General features: G+C 36.6%; 1 protein-coding gene and 1 long non-coding RNA gene across 7 annotated transcripts in view; one reads left to right on the forward strand and one right to left on the reverse strand.

The window, feature by feature from the left end:
- The window catches only part of LOC105483334 (potassium voltage-gated channel subfamily H member 7), a 473,655-nt gene that overhangs the window by 209,259 nt on the left and 246,864 nt on the right, over window positions 1-17,532 (reverse strand). The window lies entirely within an intron of this gene.
- Window positions 1-17,532, forward strand: part of LOC105483335 (uncharacterized) — a 42,107-nt gene that overhangs the window by 11,872 nt on the left and 12,703 nt on the right. Inside the window, exons 5-6 of one of the 2 annotated variants that reach the window (XR_011609826.1) lie at window positions 3,426-3,519; window positions 4,875-4,947. This is a non-coding gene — a long non-coding RNA (uncharacterized lncRNA). Of the gene's footprint in view, window positions 1-3,425; window positions 3,520-4,874; window positions 5,011-17,532 lie in introns of those variants that run through there. The other variant, XR_011609825.1, reaches the window with a different exon arrangement.

Here is a 17,532-nt window from a genome sequence, read left to right on the forward strand (position 1 = left end):
TGCTACATGCTAAGGTAGATGAGAATACTAAATATTATATGAGCTATCCTTGGCATATGGTACCAAATGCTAGTGGAAGTGTTGGGCATGTGAGGCTTTTATTCCTTCAATGTTTCAGTAATTGTGGAAAAAATATAGAATTCTTACCAGGTCTTGCCTCTGCACAGCCCCAACCCCCTCTTCTCTAGCTAAGTCACTTGGCAGCCAGGCTGAGCCGGGATCTAGAACTGGGAATTTGACCATGCATGGGAGGGTTTAGAGCGTGTAAAGCCTTCTATTTGGGGACACAGGATCAAATCACATCTGCCGCTAGTTTGACCCTGACCTTGTAGATCAAGCAGAATAATTGGCCTTCTGCCTTATTCCTCAATTGTGGTTTTCTTCCCACATTTACCCTACTCTTGCTTTCTTGTCTGAATCCCAGCCTTGGAACTTGTTCCTCTAGAATATTCTTCCACAGGGGACTTCAGTCTGCCTCTTTCTAATGTCTGGGACTCTGTTACTTGTACACAGATTTGCCTGGGGCTCCCTTCCCACCTGCCTGCCTGGAATTCCTGACACTGCTTTGCTGCCAGTCGAGTCACCCCTTAACTTCTGTTGGATCTCCTAATTCCAAATGCTGTCCTGGCTAGCTGGCTCTTGTTTACCCACAAGTTTCCTGAACGTTATATCCTACTATGTTATATTTCAACCAGCACCAACAGCTGCACTTGATAACCCTAAAGACTGACTTTCCCAGGGAACATATAAAATTTCAGGTTCTGGCCACTATTATCTGCTCAGTTCTTCTGCATGTAACTGCATTGCCTTTTTAAAACAAGAGCATCTATTTGTGAATTAACCAGAAAAACTATATATTGCCTTGGAAATTATGTTTATGTCAGTTGTAGGTTAGTTTTAAAAATTTAAAATTAGCTCACAGAGACATTTTGCAATTTAATTTCTCAGTTTGCCATGTAGTTGTAAAATTAAACCAAACAATTTATTATTTCAGTCCTGGAAACATTATGAATAATCTTTCAGACAGCTGACTCACTTGAAGAAAATGGGGTTTTTCCATGTACAACTTTGAGAACGACGTAATTTGGGTTTGATTTAAAAGTGAACCTATGAGTTTTGAAAGAGGTCTGAATTTGGCAAAAGAGCATTTTTTTTAATAGCAACATCTAATCTTCGCATAAAGCAAGATCATGGCTGCATACCAAGTGACTCGTATTTATTTTTAATTGATGTGAAGAATTCAAATCCTCTCATGAAATTTTCTAACTGTGATTTTACTAACATTTGGTTTGTTAAACTTTTTTCTTTGACACTCTTTGAGGCTAAGAATTAGAAATTCATGTTGCAAAAGACAAGAATAATTGCAGCTCCCTCAACTTCTTTGCAACTTTGCCTGTCATATCACCTTTCTAGCTTTCATTTTCTCATCTGTAAAACTCATCAGAGTTTTGGGGATAGTGAGAAGGAAGGAGATGAAATGTCTCCCAATTCTACTATGCCAAGATTTAAAAAGTCGGAGAAATACTTGCAATGGGACCTATTCCTTAATGGAATGTTTTCTTTTAAGGCAGAAAACTTGAGACAGCTAATGAAATTAGCCACACCTTCCTTTTTACCTAATCTTAAACTTTTCTCTCACTTAAATCTATTTTTCCTCAATGTGCCTCACACTTTTCCCCCTCAAAAGAGTCCACCTCAATGCAAAAATGTTTCTAGTGTTTTGAGTTTTCTGGGTTTTTGTTTTTGCCTGTTTACAAGTGGGTACAAAGAAAAAAAGTGGTAAAACATATACTTTTAGATCTAGCAAAGATTCTAATGATGACCAAGAGTCTTGTAATGAAAGAAAGAAGTGAAGAGAAAAGAGGTGGAAAGAAAGAAAGGAAAGGTAAGTTTTTAATTAGATCTGGTAGAACTATGAAGAATAGGAACTCTTTCAACTAGGGTACTGTATTATAAACTCTTCCTGCAATTTATTTATTTATTTATTTATTGGAGACCAGGTCTTGCTCTGTTGCCCAGGCTGGAGTGCAGTGGAGTGATCATAGCTCACTGCAGCCTTGAACTCTTGGGCTCAAGTGATCCTCTTGCCTCAATCTTCTGAGTAACTGGGACTATAGGTGCACACCATCATGCCCAGATATTTTAAAATTATTTTATTTTGTAGAGATCGGGTCTTGCTCTGTTGTTCAGGCTGTTCTTGAACTCCTGGCCTCAAGTAATCCTCCTGCATTGGCCTCCCAAAGTGCTGGGATTACAGGCATGAGTCAACACACCCAGCTTTCCCTGAAATTTCTCTCCTTACTCTCCCTCATTTAAGTCCATATCAAAGCATTATCTATTTATCTATCTATCTATCTATCTATCTATCTATCTATCTATCTATCTATCTATCTATCATCTATTCATAGATACGGGAAGAAAGCAGGGAAATCATCTATTGAGGAACCTGAAGAGATTTGGAAACTCGTTACAGGAACTGGCCTTTAATTGAGAAAATGAGGATCTTGGATCAAAATTATTTAATTTGAGGCTCTTAGCACCAGACTCAGCTTCCCCATTCCTGTGATTTTCTTCTGCAACTTTAGCCAAGGCACATAACCTAATTTCAGTTACTTCTGCATAATTGAGAGAATACAACCTGTTCCTTTCCTCACAGAGTCATACCAACCTAGATGAGGAAGATTCAAGGAAAAGTACTTCAAAAACTTCAAAAGACTATGTCACAAACTTCAAAAGACTATGTCAACATAAAATCACTTCATTTACTTTTTTCTCCATAGAGTGAACTTGCTTACTCCACACTAAGCAGTTTTATTTACAAGACTATTGTTTGCTAGAATTTTCCACAAGTTCCAAATTAAATGAGTGAAAACTATTTTATATATTTGTATTTACTAGTGTCAGCCTCCTACCACATAGGTATTGCTATTTCCGTTTTACAGTTAAAGAAAGAGAGCCTAGGGAGATTCAGTTACCTGCCCAAGGTCATAGAACTTCTAATTGGCTGAGCTGAGATATAATTCCAAGTATGCCTATTTCCAAAATCCATGATTCTTCCACTAGTATTGGATTCCAAGGACTATTGAGACCAGCCCCTAGGCTACAATGCATACATGAGTCAAGTGTGCCCTTAGTGATTTGGGGTGTTTTACACAGAAATTGTTTCTATTGTAAGAGAGAGAGAGAGCGGGTCCTTCAACACTAGCTGAGACAACACCAAAAAGGGGCATATGAAAGTAACATTTATTAAAAATGATTTTTTAGCAAATTCATATTTATTGAGTCAGGCATTTAGCATAAGTTATTTCAAGGTGTTTAAATATTTATGTTTATTTTGTGCTTTACAACTTTCAAACATGTTTCCACATATATAATGTCAGTCCTTATCACATCCTGGTAAAGTAGATATTATTTCTACTTCACAGAGAGAAGCCAGTGACACATCTAATGCATGACAAACCAGCTAGTGACACGGCCAAGGCTTCTGACCCCCAGCTTTGGGCTCACTGTTCTATGAAGGTCAGTTCAGGGCTCAAGCAGGGCAGATGAGGGTAGAGCATGACACCGGAATGTTAGGAAGCCAGGGCTGAAGCTTAGATGACCGTGAAAAAGAAAAACAGAAAACTGGAGTATTTTGTCCACTTTAGTGTTTTGCCTTGGGCTGACTGGAAGGTGGCACCTGGAGAGATCATGCTCATTCGTGGCATAGGAACTGACATTTGGGGTATATCCACTTATAAATGCAAAGGAGAAAAGTAATTCCTGAGTGTAGAAGTGGGACCTATTTCCCTTGTAAGCATCCTTTGCTATCATTGGGAAAATGAACATTTTATGATGAAAATCCTACCAAATTATAATCATTGTTACCATTGTAATTATTATTTTCAGCTCTACTGAAAACAAAAATTAGTTGTCATTCAGATTTATGGTTTTTTGTTTTGTTTTTGTTTTTGTTTTATCTGTGGCAAGGAAATCAACTGTATGTTATGTCTACCTATCTACTGAGACAGCTACACTTGGACTGATTGATTAATAAAATAATTCTATTTGTTAGTGAAATTCAGGCTTAGCATGAAGAAAAATATGTTTTTTTTTTTTTTTCCTGAGCTCATTTATGAGGCTTACGAGGGCTCTGTGGATCCTTGAGTCATATACATAATTTGAGCAGCAAGCCAAGGTATTTCTTACTTGTACTGACTGAGCAGAGAATGGGGCCGGAAGGGAGACTTCACTGCATCTGCATATGAAGCTCGTATCTCCTCAAGAATCAGGGTCATGCTAAAGTGGTCCCTTGGCTCCCTTGTAGGCTGAGCCACTTTTTAGTCTCTCCTGGGAAATAGAAAAGGAACATCAGTAAAATGCAGGCTTATTCAACTTTGGTTCCTGTAGAGGGAGATGCAGCACATCTTGGCTGATGGAAGTTTATGGAAAGAGCCACTGTAATCACTTTTCCAAGGAGGTAATGTCCTTCTTGATCCTCGGCTATGTCAATATGAAACTTCCGTTTTCCTCAGTTTCAGTGAGTAGGTTGGAGACTCACTAACCTACCTAGTGTTTGACATACGGGTTTCAGGACAAAAAACCTGTAGGGCCTCTCATCCTTGGTGCAGTGAAACAGTTAGGGAACAACTGCAGGGATATTGGCAGATAAACTGCCCCTGCAGCAAAAGGGGACAGATGAAAGTACCATTTGTTGAACAGGGTAGGTACTTCTAAAATGTAACAAGCCTTCCCGAAAGTCTACATTTCTTATAATGGCAACAGAAGTAGTTGATTTAATGATGAACCCTAGCCAAGACAGGCACAGAGTAGATAGAGTAATCAAAGATAGAAAACATGTTTTTTGTTTGTTTTGTTTTTGTTTTGTTTTTCAGAAAGCTGACAACTGGAACTGTGGGGAGAAAGAGTTACCTAGAAACAATGATTTCTCATTTCTGAAATACTCTGGTAGTTATTTTAAAATGACCTTTAATGGAGAAGTATAACTTGTTTTCTTGGATTGGAAAAAATAATGGTGACACCCTCCTAAATAGCTGTTGCTATTCCTCTAGTAGTTGTCTACCTTCATTCAAAACGGGCTTGACTATAGATCAGGTCACATGTGCTCCAGGCTATTCTCTTGAAAATATGCAGAGAATGCAACTCTGTGACCTTTTTGAGCTCGTACTAAAGGCATCATAGCTCACAGTCTAGAAGGTCTTTCTAACTGAACCCTTGTCCTCTGGCAGTGCTAATGTGTTTACATTATTTATGGTTCACAGCATATGTCCATCACTTAGAAATGGTGGGTAAGTTGGTTCCCAGACCAAAGGAAAAAAGATTTTTCTGAGTGCCTACAAAGTAACAAGAAATGAATCAGACCCAGCACATATCCTTCAGGAAGATATATTGTATGATTCATTTTGTAAATAAAAGGGTTTAAATAAAAGCCAAAACATGAAAGAAATTATCACCCTAAGAAGTAAACATTGGGCTCACTTTAAGAATAAAAACAGGGGAGGCTTCAAAGAGGATGGACCCAGCACAAAATTACTCTGTTCCACTCAATCTTATAATACCAGTTATAGTCTTTATAGTCATTATAATCTTATAATGCCAGTTCATTCCATGGCATTCAAGTCAATTTAATTCACTTCAGTTTTGTTTAATGCAACTCAATTCAACATTTTAAAATGACAAGATCTTCATGTGTTGTTGTAGAAAGAAGGTTCCTTCTGAATATCATGTGTCCTAGATGAGCAGTGAATTATTTGGGTTAAGAGAAAGAGGACTGGATAGGAGAACAGATCCAACAATCCCACCCTAACAGATGTCATTGGAGAACCTCTTTTAGCAGGGCAGAGTCAGGGAGGTTGAGAAGAGTGCTTGGTTTGGGGTAGGAAATAGAGGTCACAAACTTAAGGAGAGCATCCCTGTGGGAACTGAGGAACATGTAGAGAGAAGCCTTCAAATTCCTAGATAGAAATGGTCCCGGGATGTCAAGAGGTCTGGGTGACACAGAAAGGAGTGAAATGAACAAAACATTTTGAAATGTGGTAGAATTTTAAAAATATATTAGCTGCACACAAGGATGGTCAGTGAGGTATTTATTGGCATTGCTTTCCTATAATTAAAACTCAGAGAGAGGATATACAGCAACACGATTTTCCCAAGTTTTGAAGAATGGAAGTGGCCACAGTGGTTAATGGTGGCAGGCTTCAGGCAACTGAAATTTGATAGATCCCTGGATATCTCCTTGATTTCCAAGCAGAAGAATTTCCATGTTAATTTCAAATAATAGTGGTTGCTTTCTTTATTTGTGACAGACTGAAACCAATAGGCAGATAGACCCAAACTTCAAAAACTGTGTTTTTCTTTTTTTAAATTCCAATCCAAGCATTGCATACTGCACAACTTACTTTGCTAATAATTGCACTTTTGTATCCATAAGTGATGGAACAGAATTTAATAAATCAAATAACAATGGATAGCTATTTTCAGAACTGCATGAAATATATGAATGGCTGAACAATACAACAATCACTACTATAACAGCTGAGCAAGAATAGAGTCATTGTTTTATTATACCAATTACCAAGTATTTGGGGCACATTCCTTTGGTGGTGAGAGCTTATTACCTTATAAGAAGAGGCATTGGAGGTTATATCCCCTGATTGTCCTTTCTAACCATGGAAAATTACCTTGTTTAACTGCAACTCTTTTAAGATTTTTTTTTAAAAGTGTATTTAAATGCAGATTTTCTTACCCAAGATGCAAACTTTTTTATATAATGGTATGCTATTAGGGCACTAGACTGATTGAAAATTAATATCTATTTCATTGGGTAGTATTTGCACTTATTGGGAAAAATGTGATATCAAATGCCAGGAGTAAAATGACAGTGTCATATATCTTAGTTTATTGAAACTTGGTTTGATGTACAGTTAAGAAAACTGCAATAATCCAGAAAGATGCCTGAAACCTTGTTGCTACAAAGGGACCCACCTACCCAAAGAAAGAAAAAGTAGTGATGAGATACTCATGGTAAAAGGATAACCTGCTGAGTTGCACTCCCCCTCAGACTTTTCATTTGAAGATGATAAGCTCAGTGTCTGCAGGAAGAACTGGGGAGATCTCCAAGTACAAGCCAGCTTGCAAAGCAAAATAGCCTGGATAAACTGAAGGGCAATTTAGACAGGGCTGGATAAGCATGGCTGAACAATACTTCCCTGTGCAGTTTGAGATTTAGAGAGAGGTGATTCTAAAAGGTCAAGATTATCCCTGCTGGAATAGGATGTAAGACTCCATTTGTACTTAGCTGTATACCTAGTTTGGTTTTGGGTGATGTTAAGCTGAGATTTGCTGCCCAAAAACATTAACCACAACCTGCCATTCTTTCTTAGGATTGAAGAGGGTTTTCTGGAGTCCTTCATTAAGATATAAATAAACCCAGGAGGCATTATCCCATACTCTTTTATACGAAGTGATATTCTAGCATTTAACCCTTTAGTAGTAAGGAGTAGCAGCGATAAAACACAAAATAACCACTTTAGAACTGGCAGAAACTTTCCTTACAGAAACTCTTCTATTTCATGACTTGGTTGAGACTTTCTGCCCTTTTAGTTGTAGGACAAGGCCAGGAACATACAGCGCTTTGACTCTGCAATCTAATTTTTCATGACTCAGCTTTGAAGCCAGACCTGCTGAAGGGGGCCTGACTGAGTCATGCTGTTTGTCCCTGGGCTTGCCCTATTGCCTTGGCACTGTGAGACTATTGATTTGCAAACTTTGGGGCAGATAAGGTCACATTCTCCTTAGATCTACAACACCGCATTTCAAATGATAACAAAACTGTTCAAACAATTGGACTGGTGAGGAAGAGAACTGACTCTGATGCTAATTAGTTGTATGATCTTCCACAACCTAGGAAACCTCTCCAATCTCACTTTCCTACCCAGATAAGGAGATTGAACCTGATTTTTCTATGATCATTGCTTTGGATATTAGAGGACACCTGTATCTAGAAAGTAAAATCAGAAACAAATGAGAGTTTGATATAATTGCTTGCTCATAAATCTTCCCACGCTGAGTAGCATTTTAAACATTATATTTTAGTTGCTTAGTGAGAGTGAGACATTTTAAATCTACTTTTAGCATAGACAATGGAGGCAACTTCTGTGGTAAATGCTAAGTTTCAAAATTGCATCCCTGGTTGTATTTTTGAAGCTTTAAAAAACCCCAACTATTTAAACAAGGCTGCTTGACTAATAGGTGTAAACTATAATTGGTTATGATATATTTAGGGAAATTTTTATTTACCAGAATCTACAGATACTTCAGGTAGGTGAGCAGATGGTTAGTAGCAAAGAGAAGTTACAGATTTCCAATAGTAAGGAGACTGAGATTTTCATCATGCTTTCCATAAGGAGGAAAATTTAGACATACTTTCAGAGCATGTACAAGTAGTAAAAATTGTTCTTCCTGATACACAACAGGATATCACAGTCATCTTTTACTATTTAACTACATTTTCTCCAGGGTTGTTTTGTCAACATAACAAAGCTTAAACAGGTTGAAATTCACTAAACTATCACCTTATTATCCTTGTTTTAGTTATTAAGTATAATGGTAAAGAAAGTTTCTTAACTACGACTAATACATCTATTTTTAAAGAAGCAAAGAGAAAAACTCAAAATTCTTCCAGTGCTGACCTATAATAATTTTACTATAAAAGTATGTAAAATATGTGAAAAGACAAAATTCAGAATTAATTTCAAATGTGCACAGTTCCTAATAGATTTATAATCCAAATGCAGTTACAAATTTAATACAACAAAAACAACACAATGAAAATGAAGAACAGTATTTAATATTATGATTGGTGTTGCCTGGCTGGACAAAACACTAGCAGTAAGAATAGGGCACTAATGTCTTCATAAAGCTGTCCTTAAAAGAGCAAACAGGGCACTGGCCACTAATGCAGATTATTTTGTAGTGATCACACCTATATGGGTCTATACATATCTTCTAAAAACATTGGGGCAAGATCTATTTCGCACTTCAAAGGCTTTCACATTTTAGAAAGGGCAGTACCCAATAATCAAGCACATTGATACCTATGCATCAAAACATATGAATGTATAAATGTTCACAGCAAAATGTATAAATAAAAGCTGTAAATAATTTTATGTCCAGACAGGTCACGCTTTGCATTTATAGTTACTTACTGCATGTGGAATTGCTCTTACTTAGATACATGCTTACTGCATTTTGAAACTACTTATTGCATTTAGAACTGTGGCTACAGGTGTATAGGCCTCTAATACCATATGCTGTGTGATGATGTAATTTACATTTTGTTTTACATCCTTTCACACATCCAAACTTCTGAAATTCTCATGGCAGGGAAACATCATCTATATCTTATGTCCATTTCCATTTTATTTTTATTAGCAGTTTCAATATGGTTAAATAATTATTATAGAGCATTATCTAATCCCCAAGAATATGTCCTTGTACTTTCAAGAACCTCAGATCTTAGTTTGAGAAATGCACTAATATATCAAGTTGGGATAATATCTCAAACTTGGAGCCAGGAAAGTTGACCCCAGGTACCACCTCAAGTGGTTTAGCTCTTGAAATATCAAAAGAATCTTGTTACAAAACAGGGAACTTTGATGGTGAGGTATAAGTCCTAAAGCTATGGAAAGGTTGGGGTGGAAGTATTTGAGAAGCTATGCCAGGTAGAACTCACCCTTTGGTCTTTACATACATCACCTCACTGGGAACCTATTATATTGGGGAATCTAGATGTCAAGGTTACACAGCATTAGAGCTCAGAGGCACTGCTGTTGCAAGATTATGCTTTTCCCCACTAATTATGCTTCTAACTTATATTCCATGTAGAAAGAAAAAAGTCATGGGATGAGCATGAGGCCTAAGTTTTGTCCTAATTCTGTCTCATTTTAATTTTTTTAAGCTCTGGGCAAGTCACTTTCCCTGATTCAATCCCCAGCTATTTATTTATCTATTTATCTGTCTATCTATCTATCTATCTATCTATCTATCTATCTATCTATCTATCTATCTATCTGTAAAGCAAGAGCTCTACCTGTCTTACCAAGTTTTGTAGGACTTACTGAGAATATGGGTATTTATAAAAATGCTTTGTAAAAAGATGTGCTGTCAGAGTGCAGCTGAATACTAATCAACACCTCACTTCTGGGCAAGAGCAGAGAATGGGCTCCTGTAGCCGGCCTGGGTTCCGAGTTCCCAGATGATGTGGATGGAACTGCTGGGTGTGGGCTCTCTCATTGTCTTCTCTCCTTGTTCTCCTCAACCAGGGGATTTAAAAGTGGCTAATTTGGAAACATAAACAGGACTACTTTGAAGCCCATATGTTTCTTGATTTCTGTTTTCCTAACTCTTTGCATTTTTTGTGTGCTTAGATCTTTCTGCTGCAATTGTTAACTCTTTCTGTCAGGATCTGTTTATTCATCTTTGTGTCTCTTCCAGTCTCACTTCTTCTACCCCACAATTAGCAAATTTATTTGCAGAAAGCACCAGTTGAATACTTGTGTCTGTTCAATAAAATATAACAAAATGGAACATGTACAAGTTTTAAAAATGTAGTATATCTAAAGACCTACTTGTTCTAAACTGGGATACATCAAATCATGTATAGATTTTTATTCTAATAATACATAGATTTTGAAAGGAAATGAAATTTAAATTAATCTTCTGATAATGATTGTTAAAGTATTTCTAAAATATCTTATATAACCAAATGATAGTTTCTATCTAGCATAAATAGACACAGCGGTATAAACCATTAAGTTTTAAAAAGACAGACTTGAATAAAAAAATAATGCCCAATTTTCTGTGTCATATTTCATTGGCCCAAGCTTAGAGTAAGAATTTTCAGGAGCACTATTAGATTAATATTAAAGCAAATAAGAATTGTGTTGGAGTTGACCATGTTAACAAGTCTTATCTATACTTATTTAAAATGAATAAATCATATATATTATGCAGAAATGCCACAAATGTGTGAACTCATAAAGCCATAGAATGATTAGTCCAGAATCTCATAATACCTTAAAAAGTTTATCAAACCCTAAAATGGATTTTCACATAATAAAAGCTTTCCTTTTTAAAAAGTTAAATTTTCTGATTTTCTTCCTATATATTTATGATTAGATTACTATTAATTCATCAAAGTAATATCCTCTTAGTGTGCTGATTGTGACAGATTATTAAATGTGGCCATAAATTCTTCCATCTTTATATGCACATTATAGGCCCCTTTACAATGTGACATCACTGCTTTACCCATCGAGGGCTGGAGTCTCTTTCTAATCCCATTCTCCTTGAATCTGGGCTGATCTTGCATCTTGCTTTGACTGTGCAGGAAGTGACACTGACTAATAGAATGTGCAGGAAGTGACACTGTGCAACTTTTGCGATGAGACCTCAAAAGGCCTTCCTTATAGCTTCTATTTTGCCCTTTGGAACTCTGAGAGCACCAGACTCTGAAAAACCTTAGGACAACGAACCAGGTGGGGAGAAAGACCCAGGCTCCCTGGCCATCCCAGCCATCCCAGCTGAGCCTTCAAATCTGTTAGTGGAGCCATCTCAGACAGCCCATCTCCAGTCAAAATCTGATGACTGCAACCCTGGGAGTGATGCCAGATGAGTCCAGCCAGAGTTACCCAGCTGATCAGAGCCCAAATTGCAGAATCATGAGCAAATAAATGGTTTTTGTTTTAAGCCACTAAATTTGAGAAAGTTTGAAATGCTTGATTAACTGATGCAGTAAATAACTGATATGATAATGGTTTCTTTCCTTTTTTTTTTTTTTTGCCTTTTGTCTCCTAGAAATACAATGTTGAATTTAGAATCAACACAAATTAAAAGTTGTAAGTTTATTATAAAATTAGAAATAGTGCAAAATGTATAAATTTCTTAGTATAAATAATTTTCACCATGCCATAAAACCCATTAAAATTTAAAAATGAAAATAAGAAATATTTATGTCAACTTTACATGTAAAGTTAGCCATACTATACATTTTTTGCATACTTCTATCATCATCATGACCAAAATTTAGTCAAGACTCCATGTCCAATTTAAGCCGTGATTTGTACACTGCACACATATATTTTCTCCTACAGAAGAAATAGCTGCTTGTTCTTCCTTCACTAATTCTACTGATTAAATGTTACTTGTAAGCAAAACTCAGTATTAAATGAATTCATGTACATGAATTCTGTCATGGTATAGCTGTAATGTTTTTGCTTGTAATTTATGAATTTAATTTTCTGCTTGTTTGTTATGTCATTTACTTCTTATTTATGAATGACCTGCCAGTCCCATTAGGAAAACTTGTGTAGACTTCATCAAACACATTGAGTACATCTTTTATTTGGGTAGATATTTTAAGGTTCAGATATTATTTTTCTGGGAAATTGTCATGGGAATGTTGGACACAAACAAAACTTTTAGAATACAGTGCAATGAGGTTTCCTTTAGAATATAGATTTTCTTCCTCCAGTCTCTATGACATCAACTCACAATAACTTCCTAGAGTTCTCACAGCTTGCTGTGGAAGAACTAATACAGAGTTCATGTTGCAGAAATTGCTGAGATTGCTGTTAGTATCAATTTTATTGAGAAGCCTTTGTCCTTATAGCATTTGGAATTTTAAAAAATATATAAGATAGCAGAAGCAGCAGAGAAAAAACACTTTTATATTTAGTTACACACACACGCACACACACACACACACACACACACACAAACACATATTGTGTCATCCCAACCCTCTCTGTGTTTTATGAGTCTATTTTGGTTTACATAGTTTCCTTTTCCCGTTTTTTTCCAGAAAAGACACTAGCATGTGCCATGGTAAAAAGCAATAAAAAAAGGATCTCCCTTTTTGCCTTGTAGTGAATGGTTCTATCTATGGAATAGTCAGACATTTACTTCTTACCACAATGTATGTCAACTTTCATTTGCTTTGCCTTTGTATCCATAAGAAGCCAAATTCATTTAGCTCTCTGTTTTCTCACACCCTAAGAACACATAATGAGTCAGTATATATAAGAATACAGGATAACAGCCAACATACCTACAAGTTCTACTGCTTATACCAAACAGGGCATTTCCCAGGAAACAGCCTTATATCTCTAATTGCTGCCAAGAAATGAAAGCCAGTCATGCTATTGAATAGGAATACTGGTGGCACTGGCAATCCCATGCCTCCTTCCTCCTGTTGCTCCTGCACTGAACTAGCTGTTGAAAGACCACAGAATGTAGACGACTAAAGCACTGCCACAACCTACCACAAGAAAAGAGGCAAAGACAATGACCTTCACATCTCTGAGTGTTACCCACATAAAGATATTAGAGGAAAAGTTAGGGAAAAGATTAAGAAACAGCACAAATATTTCTTTGGTTGTTTTTCTGAAAAAAAAAATTCAATTTTTATACTATCTTCATGTAATAAGTTCTGTTTGATACAGATTCTAGTAGCTTCATTATTAGATATAATGTAAAGCAGATGTAAATGTTTATTAATTTTTTACTATTAACTGATTAATATTTTACTATGCTCCTATGGTCTTTTCCTTATACCTCCTCAAAAACAAAAGTTGGATGCTTGTCAAGTGGAGATGTGTGTAATCAATTTATGAACCTCTTGTTGAAATCAAATTTGTCTCTCTTAATCCAGTCTTTATTTGGTATATTCCAGATTCATTTTAAAGTTATTTTGTATAGTTTAAAATTTTATTTTTAACAACAGATAATTGTATATATTTATGGGGTACACAGTGATGTTTTGATAAATATAATGTATACTAATCAGATCAGAGTAATTATCTGTCATCTCAACATTTATCATTTCTTCATGTTGGGATCATTTAATATCCTCTTTCTAGCTATTTGAAACTATATAATACATCATTGTTAACTATAGTTATCGTGCAGTGGTATAGAACATTAGAATGTGTTCCTCCTATCTAGCTGTAATTTTGTGTCCTTTAACAAAATCCAATAATGATTTTGTCATTAACCCACCTACCCTCTTTCCTCTCCCTCCAAAGGCGGGTGTGATCCTAGGACTGGGTTACTATCCTCAAGGAGCACAGCCTGGCTAACCAGGAGCCCTGACACCCTGCCTCACGGCAACCACATTTTCATGAGTAGATAATCTGGGTAGTTAAGTTGGCTCCCAAAATGTGATCTAAATTGTTCACTTTTGAATCTGTGCTAAAGATTTCATGCCCACTTTTACCTCACAAGGCTGATGTAGAAGAAATGCAACTGGAATTCCAAATGCAGAGTGGCAATGCGGCCATGGCACTCTGGGGCTTTGTAGACTGAACGACTCCCAGTGGAGACCATAAACTGCATGAATCAGAAGAGCAGTGAGAAAGGTCCAGAAAGCTGGCCTCACTACTTACTGAACAAAACTCCACTTCTGTAGAAGGCAATCTCTTCAATGTTTAACAAGAGGCAGAGAAAGGAACTCTCTTCTTGTTAGCTTAGATGCATTGTCGTGATCCTAGGAATGAGGTGTGTGTGTGTGCGTGTGTCTCATAATCAGGATTAGTGAATTATAGTCATAAAAAGTAGAACAAATAGAAAAGTTCCCAAACCTGATGTTTTAAAGAAACAGAAATTGAATAATTTTTTAACACTGAGGTTTTCAAGTGCATTTTGTAGAGCACAAACTCTCACACGGATAAATATCTCAAGCCTAATCATAGGATGCACAGAAGGGGTTGAAAGGGTGGCTCCCCCACTCCCCCAGAAGAGCAGCTTCATTGTGCATTTCATGTATCAGGGATTGGAATCCCACATAGGATTCTATCTGAGGAAGGAGTCCACTGGTAAAATGAGTTTCAAAATAAAACCATGCATTTAACATAAGAAAACACCAAATTTTCAGATTTTATACTTGGGTGGCTTCTAATACAAAAAGTGACAAGTAATGATGATTTTGAAAGTACTATGACTGCTACTAACTGTATTATTGAGGTGTGGAATATCCATGGGTACATATGTTCCCTTAAACAGTTAGGTCCTAGTTCAAGTCAGTATATTAAGGTAAGAACTGACACGTTGAGGAATGAACGAACGAAAATAAAATCCACAAAAAAGAAAATCATGCATGGTATGTGGAAAACTAGATTATTTTAATTCAATCCAGAAAGCATTTGTTAAGGGACAAAATTCTAGTTGAGCTCTAAGTGAGTAACTCTGGGTGCAAGTCAGGGGCAGGAGAGGGAAAGGATAGATACAATTTTAGAACATGGAAGCTGGAAAATAATTGGTTTGTAGAGCCTTTTATGTAGAAATACACCTGAAGATAGTTTTGTCCCACCTAAATCAGAGTTTTAGAACGTTCCCAACCACAGCAGGGCAGGAAAGAAGACACCTTGTACTAGGCATTTATCCGAGTGCATCTGAGTGGGAGGAGAGCCGTACCTCCTGAAGCTCGAGCAAGTGCAATCACTGCAAATAGGAAAGAGCTAGAGCAAGTATTTTAAAAACTGCAATTGGAGACAAAAACAGAAAGGGTCATTGAGGTTCACATTTTAGCTCTAACAGAGGAATGAGATGAAAGCGATAGGTATCTTTTTTTTTTAAATTTATTTATTATTATTATACTTTAAGTTCTAGGGTACATGTGCATAACGTGCAGGTTTGTTACATATGTACACTTGTGCCATGTTGGTGTGCCGCACCCATCAACTCGTCAGCACCCATCAACTCGTCATACGTGATAGGTATCTTGATGAATCACACCTAACTTGACCAGGACTGGAAGATGACACAGAGCATATCATAAGGGACCTAGACCCAGAATAATAGCAAAGGGAAATAAATGAAAAGCCATATTCTCTAGTCTTCCTCATGCTCAATACAAATACTTTAGAGTTATTGTTTATTATTTTCCCAAATTATCAGCACAAAGTCCCTGGTCCAATCTATCAGCAGCAAGTTTTCTAAGTTAGAGCTCTAAAATATGTAACAAGCCCATCCACTGATCTCCATTTCTACTCCATTATCCTAGTAAGTGCCATCTGTAGCCTGGGCGACTGTAATAGTCTCCACTTCTCTTCCTTTCTTTTAACCTATTTCCAAGCACATCTGTTAGAGTAATTTTTAAATATGTAAATTAGAGCGTGTCATTAATGTCCTCCAAGGGCTGGTTCCCAATATACCAAGAATAAAATTCAAACTCTTGTCCATATAAGCACCAGGGCCTGGCCCTTGCCTATCATTTGACATCATCTCCTACCACTCAGTGTTTCAGCTGCAGTAAATTTTCTGTTCCTGGGATATACTCACCCCCAATGCCCTTGGGGATTTGCTGGTTCCTCCTTTCTGACTGCATTTCCCCAGCTCTTCGATGTCTGTCTCCCTGTCCACCTGTAGGGCTCAGCTAAACTCTCTTCCTAGGGAAATCTTCCTTGAGTAACCACTTCATCTTTCTCAGCAAGGTTATTTTATTTATCCATCACTCAATTTATTATCTATACCACATTTCTTTTATTTTCATTTATTTTTCTTTATTTTTTGTGTGTCTTATCACAATAGAATGTGATTTCAACAGTGCACAGACTCTCCTCCACGTTTTTCTCCTCAGTGCTTATAACTGTGCCCAGTATATTACAAACATATAAAAAGAGCTCAATGATTATTTATTTTTATAAAAACAGCAAGCTAGAGTCACTTCTAACTATTCCTATTCCAGAATTCTAATTTTTATCCCCTAGAATTAAACAGCGACATATTTTGTGGAGGACACAAACACACTCTCACAAAAAAACAGACCCCATGCAAGGGATAAGATAAATAGCAAGTACCTTCATAGTGGTGCAATTAATTTGCATGCAGCGGCTGGTAGGCAGCTAAATGAATAACTTTAACTCTCAATGAGTCATGGGGTGACATAGGTCATATAATTTCATCATGCTACTATGTCAACAATGGGTAGCTGTGTGTATTTGACTGCCACAAAAAGTCTATAGAATATTTTTGTTATTAAAATGAAAATAATAATTTAAATATTTTCTTCTTATTTTAGAAGTAGCGAATAATTTTTTCTGTGTTTTTTAAATTTAATCCTCATTATTGATGTATTTTTTCTACTCAAGAGTCAACACACCGGTTTTTCCTGTTAGCACTTCCTTTTCTTCCTCTCAGAGATTACATTCCTAGCTCTGGTGTTTTCAGGCAGCTGGTTATATATGTCCAGTTAGTAAGTTTCTGAGAAAAATTTTTATTCTTTAAATGTTGAAGTAATCACAAGACTCATGCAGAATGGATGGAAATTCAATCCTCTTTTATTTTCCCTTCTACTAAATTGACCAGAGAGAAGGGGAGGCAGTCTTACCTTTTTCCATTTAACAAAAATATAGACCAAGAAACAGTTAACAATAGTGTACCAGGTTGGTGGGGTGATTCAAGTCTCCCACAGCTGAAAGGTTACTTAATTCAGAGTTGTGCTGAGTTTCCTGATCTATTCCTAGTCTCCTGATA

Source organism: Macaca nemestrina, chromosome 11 (genome assembly GCF_043159975.1).
Source record: "Macaca nemestrina isolate mMacNem1 chromosome 11, mMacNem.hap1, whole genome shotgun sequence".
NCBI lineage: Eukaryota > Metazoa > Chordata > Mammalia > Primates > Cercopithecidae > Macaca > Macaca nemestrina.